The 18928-nt window shown below is 45.8% G+C and overlaps 1 long non-coding RNA gene across 1 annotated transcript in view; it reads right to left on the bottom strand.

The window, feature by feature from the left end:
* LOC127463297 (uncharacterized) overlaps positions 1–18928 on the bottom strand; it is a 275239-nt gene that overhangs the window by 88655 nt on the left and 167656 nt on the right. Inside the window, exon 8 of the long non-coding RNA XR_007900761.1 lies at positions 16832–16894. This is a non-coding gene — a long non-coding RNA (uncharacterized LOC127463297). The remainder of the gene's footprint in view (positions 1–16831; positions 16895–18928) is intronic.

Here is an 18928-nt window from a genome sequence, read left to right on the forward strand (position 1 = left end):
TCAGTGCCACCCACACCTGCAGCGGAGCCTGAGTTCTAACTGAAATATGCCCTTTTCAAATGGGCACCAGGACATCGCTCCCACTTGGCTCAAGTACTACAGAGACTAAGAGAAACAGCGTGGAATTATTGTGCTTAAATTTGCTTCTTTATTTAAATTAAGGTCATTTCTGCGTACATGCATCAATCTCTCTAGAAAACTTATGGAGCGTACCCCTGCAACTCCATGAGGATCTGCACTCACCAGCAGAAATCTGGACAAGCCTTTGCTGAAAGCCCTGCCTTTTGACCCACGGATCTAGGAATACCATAATGCCTAAGCAGGGAATTTTAAGTTGTTTCCCAGACTGTTCCTGTATCCAACTACAACCTGTTTATTTTGACCTCAGTTCTTAGAAACTGTTGATGCCACGGTAGAAATATGCTGTGTGTTCCAACAGGCAACAAACAGTCCTAATGACAGCACACTCCATCTGTGCTGCCAGAGCACACAAGCTCAGCCTATAGCTCGGATCCGCTCCCGGGTGTGCAGGGACCGACCTGTGCCGAGCCAGCGCCGCGCGGGACAGCCTGGCACTGCTGAGCCCCCCGGAACAGGCCTCTGCAGGGAGCCCAGGGCAGCCAGGGAACACACCAGCAGCACTCGGATTCTCCCCTCCCTGAGCTGCTCGAATTCAAGCTTTTAGGGTTTTTTAAATGTTTCAAAACTACAAAGAAAAGAAAGCTGACTCAAGAAGTGCCCCATGCTCTCCAAAGGTAGGAGTTAAAGTGTGCAGAACATATGGCACTGTTTACAGCCCTCTAACACACTGGATTCAAGGGAATTTTCCATCAGCCTCGGACTCTGCAAAAGGTACATTACAGAAAAATGCATGTGGGGATCCTTTAATTTCTCTTGCATCTTCCCTTCTTATATGATGCAGCTGTGGAGCAACACCCACTGGTACTGGTAGCATGGAACTGCAATCCTTCCCTGTTACCGAGGTCTGCTACCAATTACCATGGATTTAGAGGAACTATATAAAAGACAGTGCTGATTTGTTTCTAAATTTGTATCTTGATTAAACTGTCAGGCTATAGCACAAATGCAGAGCTTACCTGACTTTAAAATCCTACTACAATAAATTATCCAAGATGTGTAGTACAATTTAAAAATGCTTATTAATGGATCAATACTGTGCATTATGGTTAGATTTTACATTTGGTCATGCCAAATTAAATAGAATAGAAGCAGCATTTTATATTAAAACTGTAAATTCAGTGTGTTCCAAATAAAAACTGTATCTTAGAAGAGACTGTGAAGCAGGATTTTAAAAAAAAATCATGTTGGCCACCAGAATAACAACTGCAATATTATTTTCAATATTATTTTCAAAATAATTTTTAACTGTATTTTGGTACACAAACCAGCAAATACAAAAGGCCCAAACTCTATTCTCAGGAACACACATGCAAACCCTCGTAGGTCAGATTAGTGTTTTTCAGCATCTACCCCTGTAAACAAAGCAGCATTTGGTCTCACCCTGTTAAAGCAAAGCCACTTCCCCCAGAATAGCTTCAATGATACAGAATATATTTTAACTATCCAGAATGTCAACATTTAGGATTAGTGCTGTAAACATACACAGACGTTGTGGTCTAATGAAAGAAAAAGTCAACATAAATACGATGCAGCAAAAGTGAGATCAGCCGTGTAGGACTTCCAAAAAGCAGTTTAGGAATTAAACTGCCATTATTAAAGCTACTGCAGTTATTGCACTATGACTTTTAAAACTCTCACAGTATACTGAACTGTTCTGCATAATGCAAGTAATTATAAAAAAATAGATTAGTTTTCCATCATGAATATGAGCCATCGCTGTTCCTAAAGCTTCTGCTTTTAAAACCAATGTTCTTGTATATTCTAACACAAACTTCCTAGCTTGCTTTTTCATGGTACTCATGCAAGAAAACAGCTATTCTAAATTAATTAATCATCATGCAACCTTCCAGAGAGGGGAATATATGATAAAAGTATTACATAGTGAAGTTCAGGCATATTTTTATATCCTCAAAAGAGGGTAATTGATCCTCCCCACTCCCCAGTTTCAAATGTGGAACTTGGCTGCTATGGATTCTTTCCCACACAAATCAAGCCTTAGCTCTTTTGAATTGAAACAATATGGGATGAGTATTGTGGGAAATTTTTTACTATTACTGTAATTTAAAACTCTCTGTACCCAATTTTGCATTTTCTATAAATCAAAAACCCATTTCACTTAGGGCTACAATTAAACAGAGGAAATCAAAGACTAACTTCTAAGCAAGTCTTGCTATTAATCATAGGATGAACTAGTAGTACAACTACTTTTACTGCAGTTCCTTTCTGCCTGCATTTTCATCTAAAGCTTGGGCTCTTTAGAAAAGACTGGGCCGCAGATGAGCCCAATTAGCTGAAGGTACCCTGAGACGGAGGGAAATCCTGCACGGCAGAACCCCACGGCCAACCTCGCACCCACAGCACGGGCCAGCCCAGCAGGCAGGGCACACAGCCCTGTGCCCGTGCCACAGCCAGAGCCTGCCCAGCTGCCCAGCTCCACGTGGGGCTGGCACAGGGACTCCAGGGCCATCCCTGGGCCCCACAGCAGGCAGGGCACACAGCCCTCTGCCCTGCCCAGCTCCACGTGGGGCTGGCACAGGGACTCCAGGGCCATCCCTGGGCCCCACAGCAGGCAGGGCACACAGCCCTCTGCCCTGCCCAGCTCCACGCGGGGCTGGCACAGGGACTCCAGGGCCATCCCTGGGCCCCACAGCAGGCAGGGCACACAGCCCTCTGCCCTGCCCAGCTCCACGCGGGGCTGGCACAGGCACACACAGCGACGGGGGTGCGAGGCTGCCGCTCCAGGAGCCACCTTCTCCCTCCAGGAGCAGCCACGGAGTCACGGCTGCTGCCTGACCCAGCTGAACTGAAATCACTGTTCTTCTCCTTTCGAAACAGAAAATCACAAAAGCGGTGGATTCCAACATCAAAATTTAAATTTCAAATATGACATACGAACGCAAAAATTGAAAGAGGAGTGCAAAATGAAACTGTGTGGAATATGTAAATGTAGGGCTTCTGTTTTTTCAAACTGGAAGTCAAAATGATGTATTTTTATTTTCTAAAAAGAAAAAATGCATCTTGATTGCTAGACAAAATAAAATATGAACTCGCAAACCAACGGAAACATGTTTCACCCAGCTGTCTTTATTTTTTTCCTCTGTCTCTGTTTCTCAGCGAAGATTTTTTTATGTCGTTTCATTTTTTTCATATCTTTAGGGAGAGGTTTAATGCCTCATGGTGTCAGTCTTTGTAAAAATCCTACAGAGGTACAAGCCACCGCATTATTTGCGGCAGTACATCTACAGTAAGAACAAGTGATAATAGCAACTTGTTCATAAAATATATGCTCAAAATAAAAATTGGCTTCCAGTTAAAACACAATCTGAAATTTATATATTCCACATTTAAGAGGAACCTTTTACTGACTGCAAAGTAAAATTAAAAAGTACCTTGTAAAAATTTCCATTTTTGAAAAATAAGCTGTTTTTTAAAAAGAAAACAGCTGTGAGGAGTTTGGGGAGTTACTGGAAGGGCTTCCTACAAAAACAAAACAAAAAACTTCCCAACACTGACCTACTACTCAAATACTGTGATTCGATAAAACACAAATGGAAAAGTTTTCACCTCTGAGAAGAATTAGATTTAAAAATTAAATTTAAAGATTTAAAAATTAAATGACTTACTGAGACTATAGATTGAAACATTGTTTTACTATTGATTTTCCTCCTAATGAAGATTTCTCATGTACTTGCAACTCTCATTCTCTCTGACAATGATCTCCTGGAGCAACCAACACCTCTGTTTCTCAAAAAGTGCACCGAGACCATGTCAGTCCGGCTGTGGCACAAGGAGCTCCAGGAGCCTGCTCATCCTCTTGAGCAGCCCTTTCCCGAGGGGACAGGGGAACTCAGTCCAGCTTCCTGCGACCTGCCCATCGGCCAAAAGCAGGCTCTGACTACACAGCAAAACAACGCCTGCAACCACAGCTCTGCCCACCAGGAATGTGGGAAAGACTGGATGTGAACTGACCTACAGAGTAAGGAAAGAAAAAGTGGGGAAAACCCAAAAATCAGACACAGAAGTTTGGAAGTCTTGTGCAAACAGCATGAAAGAACTGGAGCCCTCACTTCATGCAGATAGCCACAAACCCTGCCCAGCTCCACACTCTGAGCTGCAGCAGCTGAACCTTCTCTTTTTCTGCTCAGGTTTATCACATTCACTTCTCCCATCTGACCTCAGCCTATACTGCACACGGGAGAGGAACTGCCTGCCCGGCCAGCTTACACCCCTGTTGGTGCTCTGACATCCACACGCAGCTGGGCCTGGAAGTGGGATTCCAGGACCCCGATCCCGAAAGCACTCCTGAGCCAGCTGGAGACGCTGAAGGAAATGCAGGCACCAGAACTGAGTCAGGCCCCGCAGCACTCACCCCAAGATTGTCAGAACCGTTAATAATCAGGCTAAAAAGCTGTCAAACTGAGCAGAGGACTACCAGGAAACATTTCAGAAAACTGTCTGCAGGAGTCCTGTATTTCCACTTTTGGCTGGAAGCACTGGTTTCCCACACAGTCCCGAGCAGCTGCGGACGTGGGGAGAGGGGATGCAGTGGTAGGAGGGGGAAAGGATATGGAAGCAACACAGTCTGTGACTACCAGTGAGTGCAAAAGTCAGTTCTGTGCATAAGCATCTGCAGGATTTGATTGTCACAGGCACACTTATTAAAAAGGTAAGGAAAACTAAAGCCAAACAGCATTTCCAATATTCCTTAAGCACACTGGCCTGCTGCAGTGCCCACGTGGTGATATCAGTGTGGTTCCACGTGCTCAGCCCCACGCTGCACACCACGTGTGTGTCTGGGGCACCCAGGAGAAGGAACACTGTGCACAGGGTGACTGAGACACCTGCTCACCTGAGCCTGCTGCCTGGCTCCTAGGACAAACGAAACCAGTCCTAAACTCAACTACATTCAGGCAAGCAGTAAGGTAAAAAGAATGGAATTGTCAGAGGAAAAAAAAAAAAAGAGCCAGCAAACAAAAGATTTAAAATATGCTTCTGCCTTTATTTTTAAAAGCTCCTGCCCAGCTTTCTATTCTGCAGGAAGCACATAAAATGTTATGATTTGTAAGTTTTAGTTTTCATGGTCATTGTTCAGTATTCACTAAAGGGGCGGGGTTGGTTTTGGTTTTTTTTTAGTCAATGATCTAACTAATTTCTCCAAAAAATCTTAAGATGCTATCAACATACTGGATTTTAATTATTTGCACAGCACTATCCTAAACTGGGAGGACAACAGACCAGGCAATTTCACAGTATCTTTCTCTTCAGCTGTTCTGATCAGACTTGGACTCTGATTTGGGGTATATTCATGCAGATGCTGAGTGTGTTGCAATCTCTCCAATTACTTATGAACGCATAAAATTCACAAGATGGTGGTGATGGAGGAAACCTCACGGCAGGTAAGAGAGAGAGCACATAACCTTTCCACTTAGGGAAAGAATACTACCAAATTTTGGGAGACAAGGAGTCACCTCCTACAGAGAGAAGGTCTCTGTTCAAAGGCAGGCAAGGACCAGACCAGCAGCTGCAGCCCAGAGCTGGACTGTGAGATGGCCCCTGTGCAAAGCGGTGTGGAACCCCTGCAGCTCTGCAGGCACTGCACGGCAGAGCAGCCCACAGCTCCCCTCCCAGCTCGGTGTTCTCTGCTCTGCACGCTCTGTTCATACAGCCATGGCTCACAGAAGGAATCTCGGGGGAGAGATTCAGAACCTGAGTTACCTCCAACTTACAAGGGGAGGTGCTGAGGCACCGAAGGAGGAAGAAACCTGAAGAGGCTCTTACTATTACACCCAAAGCTGAGTGTAAAAGAATCCCGACTTCTCACTCACTTTTCCAGACAAGGGCACCACAACTCCTATGTACAAATGCTTCATCAAGCCTAATTTCTGGACAGTAGTATGTCTAGATGCGTATTTTACAACTTAAAGGATATTACATTAAAGGATAGAAGAATGACTAGAAAAACTCTCCAATCAAAATAATCTGCAGTCCCAGAAGTGTTAACCCCATTGATTCTGATGGCACAACAGAAATTACTCTTTGTACCCATTATTTCTCCCAGTGGCTCATAGTACATGAGGGCCAGAAAAAAGCTGGAGGCTGTCTGAAGTGGTTTGAGTGGGACTTAAGCTCCATGTAGGCCTTGCACTGCTCATCTGCACTCCATGAAGAATGACTTTACTTTCATTAATTGCTGTTAGGAGCAATACCCACCAGACAGCCACTGGTCACCTGGAGAAAACTTTTCATCCTGAGTGCTCTGCAGAAATGCTCGTACAGAGCTGGAATAGAGTCTGCAAGTGCAATGGCAAAGTGATTTTTCACTTTCAAGCTTGATCTCTTGATATTAATTGAACTGTGAGACTTTTCTATTTGTTCTTCCACTATTTGCAGCCTTAGAACTAATACACACAGCAAAGGCGTAGGCCTGGTTTTTCACCAATTAATCTTCAGGAGAGCTTTTTAGCACTTCCTGCTGACCCTAATTGCTCTTCATTGCAGCATTTTAGGTTAAATTGTATCTCGGGAGGAACAGGCCAATGACAAGAACAGTTACAAACCCCAGGGACTGGATACAGGCACCCTCATCCCCTTCTCCAGGTAAAGTCCAACCCCCCAGCAGGCGTGCATGGGCCCTTCTGCCCATTCCACTGGGCAGGCATCGGAAGTTAAAAGGCTTGCAGCAGTTATTTCCACAATAATGGAATTTTAGTGCTACTGTGTCCAGCCCTGAACCTTATATGGGTGCAAAAGAGCCGTATCCAACTGACGGTGTAAAGAAATCTATTTTGGGAAGAGAATTATCCTCATGCCCCAAGTTCCTTGGAAGCTGGTAAAGCCGATTGCCGGATGCGGCGCCGGTGTGGCAGGAACGTCCCCAGCAGGAACGTCCCCAGCAGGAACGTCCCCAGCAGGAACGTCCCCAGCAGGAAGGTCCCCAGCAGGAACGTCCCCAGCAGGGCCGGGCGGGCACAGGGCCGGGCAGGACCCTCCCCAGGCAGAGCTGGAGCTCGGTCCTCCCAGAGCTCAGCTCTGCTGGGCTCGCTCCTCCCTGCCACGGCCTGTTCTTCACAGCACTACAAACACCCTCCAGCTGTCTCTCTCCCAGATCTGCCCTCTCCTTCTCAGGACTCCGGGCCACCCTGTTCCCAGGTGCTATTCCTTGGCTGCTTCCCTTAAGCAACACGGTTAAGTTTTGATTCCTGAAAGCATTTTGGGGAAAAAAAATACAAGCACCTGATGGATACCATTTTTATCCTGTTAAATACCACCTCCAAAAGCAATTTCTGTTACAGAGAAGAAAATAATTGCTACTCTAAGTAAAGTGCTAAACAGCATCTTAAACGTCTACATGTGAATATTATATATTCAACTACACTTCTATTTACACCAAATAGGAGTGTACCCATACAAAAAATACTCAGATCTCATATGTGAAACATATATATATATAGTACAGTGGGTTATACTGTAAATGAAATAATTTTATAGGAACATTCAGAAGGCACCAAGAAGACAGTAGAAATAATTGTTTTAGTATAATTTAAAATGTAAATGTCATGTAATATGTAATTTAAATGTAAATCTGCACCTTAAACCTTCAATCCATCAATGTAAATCTCCATTTAAGAAAAAAAATTTCCATGTGATCATGTTAATTCCTCCTTCTATAATAATTATAGAATGAGAAATGTATAACCTTCAATTAATAACTAGTAACTATCTTCACAACAGACTGAGTAGGAAAACTGTTTTTAGAAAACTGTTACTAATAAAAATAGATTTTAAAATGTTAATTATTTATTCCCATAATAACAAAGCAATCAAAAGAACCCTATATTTCACACTGCATTAAAACCAAAACTAAACCCTATGATGAACCCCTGCAGCAAAATTTGTATGTGCAAGGCCTTTGGGCCTGCAACAGAGTTTCCATCCATTTTGGCATAATGTGATCGAATCCTTCTATGCCCCCTGCAATTCCTAAGTGGACGCTGGAGGAGGAAGAATTCTGATGCTGTGTCCCTTAAAACCAGGCCTCTGACCCTCCTTGGGTTAGCCTGGACAAGGTAAGAAGGTACAGAAGCTCACTGCCCAAGCCTGAAGGTCGGGCACAACGTAGTGTTCTCTAAATGCACTTTAAGAGCCATTCGAGTTCAGCTTCCTGCACCAGGATTTTAAATTACTGTTACTTTGGTTTGAGAGCACAATCCAAAACTCTCTGATATCTGTGGGAGACTTTCCACCAACTCAGGACTGGATATACTGTTTTGTTTCCTATAGACAAATAAGACAATACATCTCATCTGCCAAAGGTAACAAAAGTATCATGAGAACTATCCTTTCTTAAAAAAAAAAAATCTGCAACAAGAGAGAATATAAAAAAAAAATCATTTATCAAAGAAGAAAATCTTTTGAAAATAATACTTGCTGTATATATAAATGTAGAAGTAAATACACCAGAGCTCTTTGTGAATGGGTGGCAAAACAAATACAGTGGTCAAAATCTCTTGGATGCAACAAAACAGCCTTCCTACCCTTCTGCACACTGCATTCCAGTGAAAAGCAAGAGCAGCTCTGAAAAGACTGCCAGTGCATTTAAAAGTCCACATCAAAGCCTTGTGTTCACCAACTCAGAACGGCCTCAACTGGAACAACTGTCCATCCCAGACACTGGCAATACCTGCAGCTGCTTGGCGACTCCTACGTGAGTGCCCTCTCACCCAGAGCAACCCCTCCTGGCCCACCTTTCCCCTGCAGCCCCCCGAGCAGCCACTGTGAGCAGGGCCCAGCAGGGACACCATGGGCAGGGACACCATGGGCAGGGTCACCATGGGCAGGGTCACCATGGGCAGGGTCACCATGGGCAGGGCCCAGCAGGGACACCATGGGCAGGGACACCATGAGCAGGGCCACCATGAGCAGGGCCCAGCAGGGACACCATGGGCAGGGTCACCATGGGCAGGGTCACCATGGGCAGGGCCCAGCAGGGACACCACCACCATCACAGACCCCCAAAGCCACTCGTGCCAGAGCAACCCCTCCACTGGGGAGCATCTCGGCCTACAGGGCTGGGAAGCACAACACCACTCATGGATTTCCCTGAGCTACTCAGTGCCTCCCCCGCCCCCCAGCATTAAAATAAGGAGACCTGAAGGTGCTGCTGCTTGTTTTATAGCTCCTGAGATCAACTGTTTGCAGCATATTTTCCTATTTTTGAAATTACCTAAAACAAGGAAAAAATAGAGAAAAAGAAAGAAAACAAATAGAAAACTATTTTTTTCTGATTTGGCACTCTAAAAATATTTGTGTCTGTAATTATAAAACCACGTGAACTCTTTTATTATTAAAATTAAAGCTGCCTTCTCCTTCTGGAAATGTCTGCTTACATTGACAAAAGAACTTCAGGAGCTGAATGAATGCCACAGCAAACATATTCGTGAGCAGGTATCCGAGTACATGGGCAACATGCTAAGTGTCCCTCAGACTTGAAGTGTGGCAAAATATCAGTCAGCAATTCAAATGCAATCAATCAAAGGCTGTAGAAAATGATGACTTAATTAATATTTGATAAAGGTATATTGGTTATTATAATAATAAATTCATTTTCCCTTCGCTCCTCTTCCTTCCCCTTTGCAAAATACTCTACGGGTACGCAAAGCAATTTACTTTTCTATTTGTGCTTTAACAAGTTTGAAAAGAGCAAATCACTTTGAAACTCCAGAGAAATTGGACAGGAGCTAAATGTTTTCCTTGGCAGATAACAGGATATGATGGTCGAGGTTAATTTAAACTTACGTGCGTAAAAATAAATAGGCAGCACATTGCCATCTCAAATCTATAGACTCCTTCCAAAAAGACTCCCCTAATTTAAATAAAGAATGCATAAGGTAATGCATCAGCTGCACACCAAATATTGACCCAACATTCCCTCTTTTTTATTCATAGAACTCACATTTGGAGCACCACTGAGATGAAGCTTTTTGCAGCCTCCTCCCCTCCCCCCCAGCTTTTTTCTTAAAGCAAAACAACAAAACCTGATCCACGCTTAGATGTGTATTTTGGAGCATCCTGCCTGGACAATTTTTACGAGTTTGGAAAAGTTTTGTGGAAGACCGTGAAAACCACTATAGCAGTCAGATCATCATTGCAAACTATTATGTACATAGGCTTAATCCAAATCCCATTTGAAGGCAGTAGAAAACCCCCCGTCACCTTCAGAGGCCTTTGGATCAGATCCTTTGTTTCCAGAGGTACAGAATAACAAATTTCCAATGTATGCAAGAGCGAACAGTATACAACTACTAAAGAAATGGTCACACTAATCTGTGAAAAAAGACAGGTTTTACAAAGGGCAACTCAAAATGAGGAGATCTTATATTTGATGGTATATATTTCTAAAAGAGAGGCTGCAAAGGGCCTGATCCTGGGCATTTTATTCCTACATATCCATCTACAAATGAAAGCATCCTGAGCTGAATTATGTACTATTTTGGAGAACACAAGTCAAATATAATGAAATCCTACTGGTACTGGAGATTTCAAATATCCCGTGTGAGTGCAGAGGAGAAATCTCTGCACCATTCCTAAGGAAATGATGAGTTTGTTTGCTCACGAGTGAGAAGTTCCAGGCCAGATCCATCAGCGATTTCACAACGCGCACACGGACTGTGTTAGTGAGGATCTGGTAGAGGAGGATTGCTCCAAAGCCCCTCAAACCCGACAGAATTCAGCCTGTTGTGGGTCAGGTACGGGGTCAAACACACAAACAAGTCCAGATTTGCACAGCCACTACAGTTTACAGTGGGATAAGCTCAGGACTCGCAAAAAGCGCGTGTGCACTTGAAAAAATCTCCCCATCCACTCTCCACGTACTGGGCTCGCTCTGCTGTGGAATGTCTACTGTGCTGGCTACAGGGATTTCAACTTTCTGTCTCCTGGCTGTACCACTGAGTCTCGCTAGCTGCAGGCCCCGCACACACGAGTGCTCATCTCTGCGAAGATCAGACGCGCTTTCGGGCACGCAGGCTGTGCCAACACCCATGGAGCCACAAAGAGACACGCTCTACCCTGCATCTGATTTGGGAAACAAAGACACGCCGGCGTATCTCTAAATTATCCCCCCCCGGACAGGTACAGGCACCGTAAATCCAAACGAGAACCGTCTGGCAGTGGGGCTTTGTTGTGCATCCTGGACCTGCCCGAGCACCGCCAGTGCGGGGAAGGAGGGAGGGCTGATCACAGCACCTGCTCCCAGCTGTGGCCGACCGGGGCAGTTTGGAGGAAAAGGCCTCACGGGAGTGTGTTTGCACGTTCCTGAGGGAAGGTGCCGGCTCCCAGGCCTGCCCTGCCCCGGGCACCCGCGTGCACGGCACAGCCCGCCAGCCAAGGCCTGCCAGGCCGTGGTGCCCCGGAACGTGTGGTGCCACAGGAACATGTGGGCAAAGGCCCAGTGCAGCACAGAACCCCTCCTGCTCACAGGGGAGCTGCTGAAGTGCTGAGTGGATGGGAATTACACACCCCATCCTAAAAAAAAGATTTTTTTTCCTTTCCAAAACAAAACTGGATAATAATAAGGCATTCCTTTCACTCCTCCTTTTATTCCTCCTTAGCTGCTACAAAATGTTTATGGATACTTGGCACGTACTTGGAGAAGACAGTGCTGTACCCACACGCCACACAAAATACAACCCAGCCTTACAGTTCTATCTATTCACTGTATTCCAGGAAGACAAGAACCCGGGACGGCACCCACAGTGTATCTGAAAGTACTAACTCCAGCTCCATTCCCTTTCCCTTTCTCTTCTGCACCTCCTCCCTTTTCCCTCTCCTTTACCCATAATAAAATCTCTCTTACCCTGATCCAAACCTGGCAGTGTGCACCCGACAGAACTGCAATTAATTTTAAAAACTTCCGGCAGACGCCCCACTTGCCATCTCTGACAGCAAGGATGCCGTGGCAGCCCCCCTGCCTGGGCTGTGGACCCGCTCCCCCGGGCTCAGCCCGCTCCCCCGGGATCAGCCCGCTCCCCCGGGATCGCCGCTGTGCCACGTACGGAGCACGGCGCTCCTGCCAGGCCTGGAACACATGGACCTTGCCCTCGTGTTCCCCGCTCACTAGCACTCGGTAAAAGATTTTTAGTCAGGATAGGTGGGAGGTTAAGAATGGATCATTCACTTATCAGCAACACCTAAAATATCCTTTTGAAGGACAACTATCCATTTGGAGGATGAGGGAGAAAGACGGAGCTGGGAGCAAAACCAGCACATCTTAGATTATTTTCACTGTTTCCCTCAATTATTATCTGAAAATATGCAAAACTTCATCCTAGCCAGCTATTAAAAAAATTAATATTTTAATTAAGCAAAGTATTGTCTATGTTTCTGATTTTTCACTCCGTGCACCAAACATTTTGTACGAGAATCTTGGCAGTCCAAGACAAAACACTTTCAAAATGTAAATGCTCCAGCTCACGTGCATAATTCCTGAAGGCATTCATCTGAGGGGCTGAATAGTTCTATCTGCAGCAATATTTCACGTTACAGACTAAAAATAATTTTAATTTTGAAACCTGGAATTCACCAATCTAATGAACAGATTTTAATCCCTCTTCAATTAACACGCACATGGTCTTTCTGCACTGCTATGTTCATTTTTAGTATGCTTACAGAAATCCTCCCTGCGAAATGAACCAGGCAATTCTGCTCATTTTATGTTCAGAGACATCATTTCTAGCAAGCCACCACAAAATAATGAACTAATACACCAGAAGCAATTTTATATTCCTTTAACTGCTAGTCCTCAGCAACAAAACAGCCCCCCAAGTATTACAACCTAAGGATGAAAAAAAATCCTCTTTAGATAAACGGCATCATTAGGAGCAATACCACCGAGCACTCTGAAATTTCTCAGTGAGGAGTGTTCAGCAGTTTATGATTTTGTAACAACTGCGAGTTAAAACCCTCAACTAATATTTTATCTGCACTGTACTGTGTAGCTACTACAGGCCTCTAAAAACTCCTTTGAAGAAATTAATTTTAGCTATCACCAAGACATATGCTCCTAAATTCCTTTCTTCATCTACACAGTTCACTAAAACATTCTCTAGCTACTTTTAGAGTGATCGGCCAATAAATACTGTTTTACTACTTACAGTTATGAGTTGTATTTCAGTTTATGTTGCCATAAAACACTCCTAATGCAAAGCCACTACGGAGATGATTTTGATACAATGCTGTCAGTGGCCTGAATTTAAAACTATTTGTGTATAAGCACTAGGTATTTTCCAATTATTTTGTAGGGGTTAAGGGTTTTTTGTTTGTTTGCTTTGTGGACAAAACCCCCAAACTTATTTGCATTTCTTTAGTTATTTACTTTAAATCCTAGACATAAATAAAATTAAAAGATTAAAATAATTTACAGAAGTGTCCCATTTTTTTCCAGTGTAGAAAAAGCATTTTATTTTAGAAATATATACAAAAGGAATAGATTCCTCGTAAAGTATCTTTAAAATATATTCATTTCCAGGTACTTGAATTTGCACATGGACTTGTCTATATAAAGAATTCAAAGTAAGTATTATCATAGGTCTGGCAATTTCATAGTAGTAATAATTCTAAAGCGTTTAACCATCTGTCAAATTGTGCCTAACTCAGAACATCCATGTCCACATGCTACTTTGGTCTATAAATGGCATTATTCTAATATTTAAGTGTTCTACTTAAAATAAATTCCTTCATTAACACCCGAAGAGAAAGAGAGTGGGAGTGCGCGTGAGCATGTGCCCGTGTGCGCACGCAGAAGATAAAGAGAAAATACACTTATGGCACTTACGGACTTTTAAAGGCCGGGAAAAACAGTTTTAAAAAATATCTGATAAAGATGGCAATTATAAACCGATCCCGAACAATTCCAGGTATTACAAAATTTAAATATGAACCCTGAAAATATTTATGTTCAAATTCACGTTGCTAAGAAAATCGGGAAGCCCAACTGAGATGAGGTGCAATGACTGAAGATCATCCCATAGTTACCTGCAGAGCCAGGAGTGGAGCAATGCGGCCGCGGCCCCTCTCTCGTGTGTGCCCCTACACACACACCCCACGCACTGGCTGGCGGCTGCCTTGGGGCTGCTCAGCACAGGGATGCTTAATAATGCTCCACACAGGCTGAAATATTAAATAAATGTAAAAACTTGCACCGCCCAACTTTGCTTCTTCTCTGAAGCTCCCTTCTATTTTTTTTTTCTCGAAGGGAAGGGGGAAGCGCCATTCAGGAAAGCAGCTATATTGTGCTCAATGAAGGCAGGACTGGCACAAGTCCTAGAACATTTGCATTCAGAAATAAAAGCTGTGAGCGACCTTTGTCTGCTAAGAAAATGAAGCTTGCTGGTTTTAAACAGGCTAGCGAAGGGAGGGGCAGACTCGATAGAGAAGGAGAAGAGAACCTAAAAAACAGCAACAATAGCAAATATTAGTCTATCACATCCCTAATCGCCAGCAAAGCAATCCTCCCGCACGAGCGCGGAGCTCGCCGGGCTGATCCCGCACTCCTGGTTAATCATAAATGCGCAGGCAGACGCGAGCCAATGTGCCGATCCCCACGTAGTTCCCAAACTTGGTTCTCCCGGCTGGCATCCCCCGCGCCCCGGCGGGAGCAGCTTACCCGGCAGGGCTGGATGCGGCTCCGCAGTCCCCGCGGGCGGCGCGGCCGGGCAGGGCCTCGCCCAGAGACCCGCACCGGCCCCGCGGCAACAATGGGCGGCTGCGAGGGTGGCACGGACGGCGGAGAAGGGAAGGGAAGGCAGCAGGGCAGGCAGGAGGGAAGGGAGAAGCCAGAGGAAGGAGGGAGGGAAGGAGGGAGGGAGGGGGAGACGGAGGGAGAGAGGAGGGGAGGGGAAAAAGAGAAGCGTGTTAAGCTTGTCTGGTAGTTAACAAGTCTTGAATGAAGAATGTTAGCAAACAGACAAACAGCATGTCTGATGCATGCTAATAGTCCTGGCTTCACCACTGACACTATGAATAATTCAGTAGAAAGGAGGGAAAAGAAGAAGGGAGGGGAAAAAAAAAAAAAAGGCGCCCTCCACCCTCCCTTCACGCTCCCAAACGTCTGCAGAGGAGACGGGAATAAAAAGTGTGCCGCAACTTTCTCCTTCCCACCCATCGCACAGAAAATATTCAGCAAAAAGGCCGGTCGGGCACCATCCCTTTCGCCAGCGCTGCACTCGGAGATTTTCGGTTCCTATTTTTGTTGCCTATTAATCTCTTCTCCCCCCCCCCCCCCCCCGCCTTTACCGCCTATTCTACTTCTTTTGTCTAGGAGCTGGCACCTGTCCCAGAGACGGCATTTTACTGCACATCCCCTTTTCCCTCCTCGGCAGAGAAGAGAGGGGGGGAGGTCTGCAAGGACGAAACAGCCTGTGCACCCCCTATTCCCCCCCCCCCCCAATATTTCCATTCCAGCCATGGTCCAATTACGAGGGGTTGGAGGGATATCACCCGCCCTATTTCACATGGCGCAGATACCTACAGCCATTAAAAATATATTTCTATAAAAGAGAAAGAGAAAGGCAGCGAGAGGCTCGTTCCCGGAGCAGCACTGCGCACTGGGAGCCGGGGGAGGAAAATCACAAGTAAAAGCCTTCATCCTCAGAGCACGCGAACCAGCAAAGCCCGAGTCATTGCTCAGGCAAAGGAATCCATTTCCTCAACGGAGGGAAAAGGGAGAGAGGGAAAAGGATGAGCAGAGGGCGAGCCCTGGGAGCTTTGCCCTCCGCATTGGGATGTACAGCGCAGGAGAAGCGAGAACCAGCCCCACTCGGGAACGCTGGGAGAGGAGAGGAGGGCTCAGGCAAGCAGAGGAAAAAGAAGATCCTATTTGCAGCATTTTTAAAAGTTCTGCTCTGGCAAAGGCCGTCTGAAGGGGAGGCCCTTGCAGCAGGAATGCGAGCAGCGGCCGCCTTTCCAGAGTCCGGCCTCCCCCTTGTGAGCGACTGGAGCAGTCTGGCGGAGGAGGAGGAGGAGGACGTGAGCCAGCGAAACGCAGCGGGCTGGAGCTGATGATGAAAGCGGCACGGCCCTGCGCGGGCAGGCTCCTTCCATCCCCCGCAGCCACGGGCACACGGACGGCACCGAGCGCGGGCCGCGATGGGACCCGGAGGGAGGGAGCGGAGGGAGCAAAGGCGCTGCGCTGGAACGCCAATGCAGCCACGCTCTGGCAGTATGCTTGACAGGGCAGTGCGGCTAAGGAAGCTGTGCACCGGGGGAAGCTGGGGCGGTTTCTACGGAAATACTGCCGGGATTCATACGGAGAGGAGAGGCTCCCCTTTACTCTCACACGTACCTCCCCGGCTCTGTGTCGCACAGCAGTCCGCAAGGACCGCGGACTGCAGCGCACACACACACACACACACACACACAACCAGCCCCAACCCACCGAGCTGAAAATGGCTATTTGAAAAAGTAAATACTGTATGTGACAAAAAAACTTTGTGATTTTGTTTTCTCATGCCCTTACTTCCAAACCAGCTGCACAGCCAAGCTCAGGCTGCTTGGCCCTTATAACTCTCTTGGCACCGAGTCAAAAGCTGATAAGCATTTGGGCGAGACAGCTCAACTGCTGTGCTGGAAGAAAAACAGCTGCCATGATTGCTGTTTGATTGAGAGCGCTCGCACACACTCACAAAAAACATACCGGGCTGCAAGGACGGGCCACAAATGCCTGAGGATTCGGCTTCAGAGGATCAACACACGTTTCCTTAAAAAAAAAAAAAGTTTTATATAGTTTTGCCTCCATTCTCCCCCCCTTTCAAAGAAAACGTACTGCATCGACTCGCTTTTCTTCTTCCCATCCCCCCTCCATAACCTCAAGCAAACTCAAGGAATTGTGCCAAAAGTCCCGTTGCTAGTTACCAAGTGCATTTTTTTAAACGTCCCTTTGATACTTCTTTCCCTCGTGCTTGCCATGGAATATGCAAGTAAGATAATCTTTCCATTACTTACAAGCAGTAATTAAAAAAGGGAAAAGAACCTCTAGCTCAGCGTTCCTTTCCCTCTTTCTCTCTTACGGGGCAAGAGGAGGCAAGCGAGGGGGAGAAGGATGTTTTTGCTCTTTGCCGAGTCCAACATTTGGCTTTTTCCATTTGTGGCAGATCACTGTAACGCTATTGTAAAACAACTTCCTGCCCCTTTTGGCTCAAGTTCCAGAAGCTGCTCGGCTAAGTTCATAGCACAAACTTTTTTCCCCTTTGCCGAAGAAGAGAGACAAAAAAAAAAAAATTCCTGCAAATTATTTTCCCCCTTTTCTGGCTAATGGACTCAAAGGTGAATTTATTGCAGCTCTTTAAGAATGTTACACAAGAGACGTCGGTATCCCAGCTGGATAATTCCTAAGATGAAAAGGTGGGGTCATTATAAATATATGTCTGTGTGTGTCTGCATTTTAATTTTGTCATTTTGAATTGTAAGTCTCAGTACCATCAGGTGGATAATGAGCTAAGCTGCTTCATCTGCAGTACTAATTTCTGTATCTATCATAGCACAGATCATTGGCTCGGTACATACAGCCTCCTACTTTCCAATTGCTTTTGTACTCTAAGGTGACCTGCATCTCTCTTGTCAACCTCCCTTCCTCTAAATGCTCAGCCTGATGAAAATACCCACTGGAAGCTCCTAAACCCTCTCTGCTAGGAACGGGAGACGCTGCAGCCTCTCTGCTCTAAGCCAAAAAGGAAAACTAAGGCCTCCACAAGTTGCTCTCTCACGGTCTGTCCCTCCCTCCCTCCCTCTCCCTGTTTCTCTCATAGCAACAGCATTTCTTGGTGCGCCTGCTTTGGCATACATCAGCATTTCCACCGTCCAAGTGTCCTTCTGCGTCACATCTCGCCATTTCACCCAGCCAATGAAATCTCCTTCTTGCAATAAAAATATAGAGACTTTTGCTGTTATTGGTATATTCAAAATTTTTTTTCGTGTGCTTTCCTAACAAAAATGTTGTCAAGCATTTGATTTGCCCTACATTGGAGGGGGGGAGGAAGGGGGAGGGAGGAGACTGTACTGGATTCAACCTTGAAGAGTCTTCTTTGTGGAAAATATGTTACTGTAAGAAAAAAGGGATTACATAGTTACTTAAGGAAAGTCATAGTTATCCCTCTTACTTCCTATTGATTTTGCTTATGCTATCATTGCTTTCCTGATGTACTTTTAAAGCATCTAGGCAGCTTCAACTGATCGGAAAAGTCAATACCGTGTGTTTCTAAGAGTTTGTAAAATATTCTTCAGGAAAAAGAATATATTAATTGATCTTTTATTCCACTAAATATTTATCATTAGGTGATAGGAAAAAGTGCAATGGAACTCACAGAGGTGAGTCTCTATCCCACCCAAAGAGGCTGCTCTCCAGCACAGAGCCCTGTGGAATGGAGCAGAGAGCTCCAGAGTCAGACTCCTGCCGGGATGCAGTCCCTTCTCCCACAGCCTCCTGGGGCTGTTCTGAGTGCAGCAGGGAAATGCCCAGCCGTGGCCAGGCTGCTGACAGAGGCTCCAGCCGTGCCCAAGGTGTCCCAGGTGGCGGGGCAGCCGTTGGAGCCCAGCTCCCTGTGCCCAGGCCTGACTGCCACCCCTCTGCTCCCCCAGGGCACAGCACCAGCCAGGAGGCACAGGGGGCACGGGTGGCTCCCCTGGAGATGGCTGTGCCCAGTGTCCGTGACTCCTGCAGTGCCACAGCGAGGGAATCTTTGTTACACATTTCCCTCCAGCCTCAGATCTCCAGAAAATGCTCAACCACTGGCAT

This window comes from Manacus candei, unplaced genomic scaffold, assembly GCF_025592945.1.
Source record: "Manacus candei isolate 608988 ecotype Guabito, Panama unplaced genomic scaffold, ASM2559294v1 h1tg000153l, whole genome shotgun sequence".
Classification (NCBI taxonomy): domain Eukaryota; kingdom Metazoa; phylum Chordata; class Aves; order Passeriformes; family Pipridae; genus Manacus; species Manacus candei.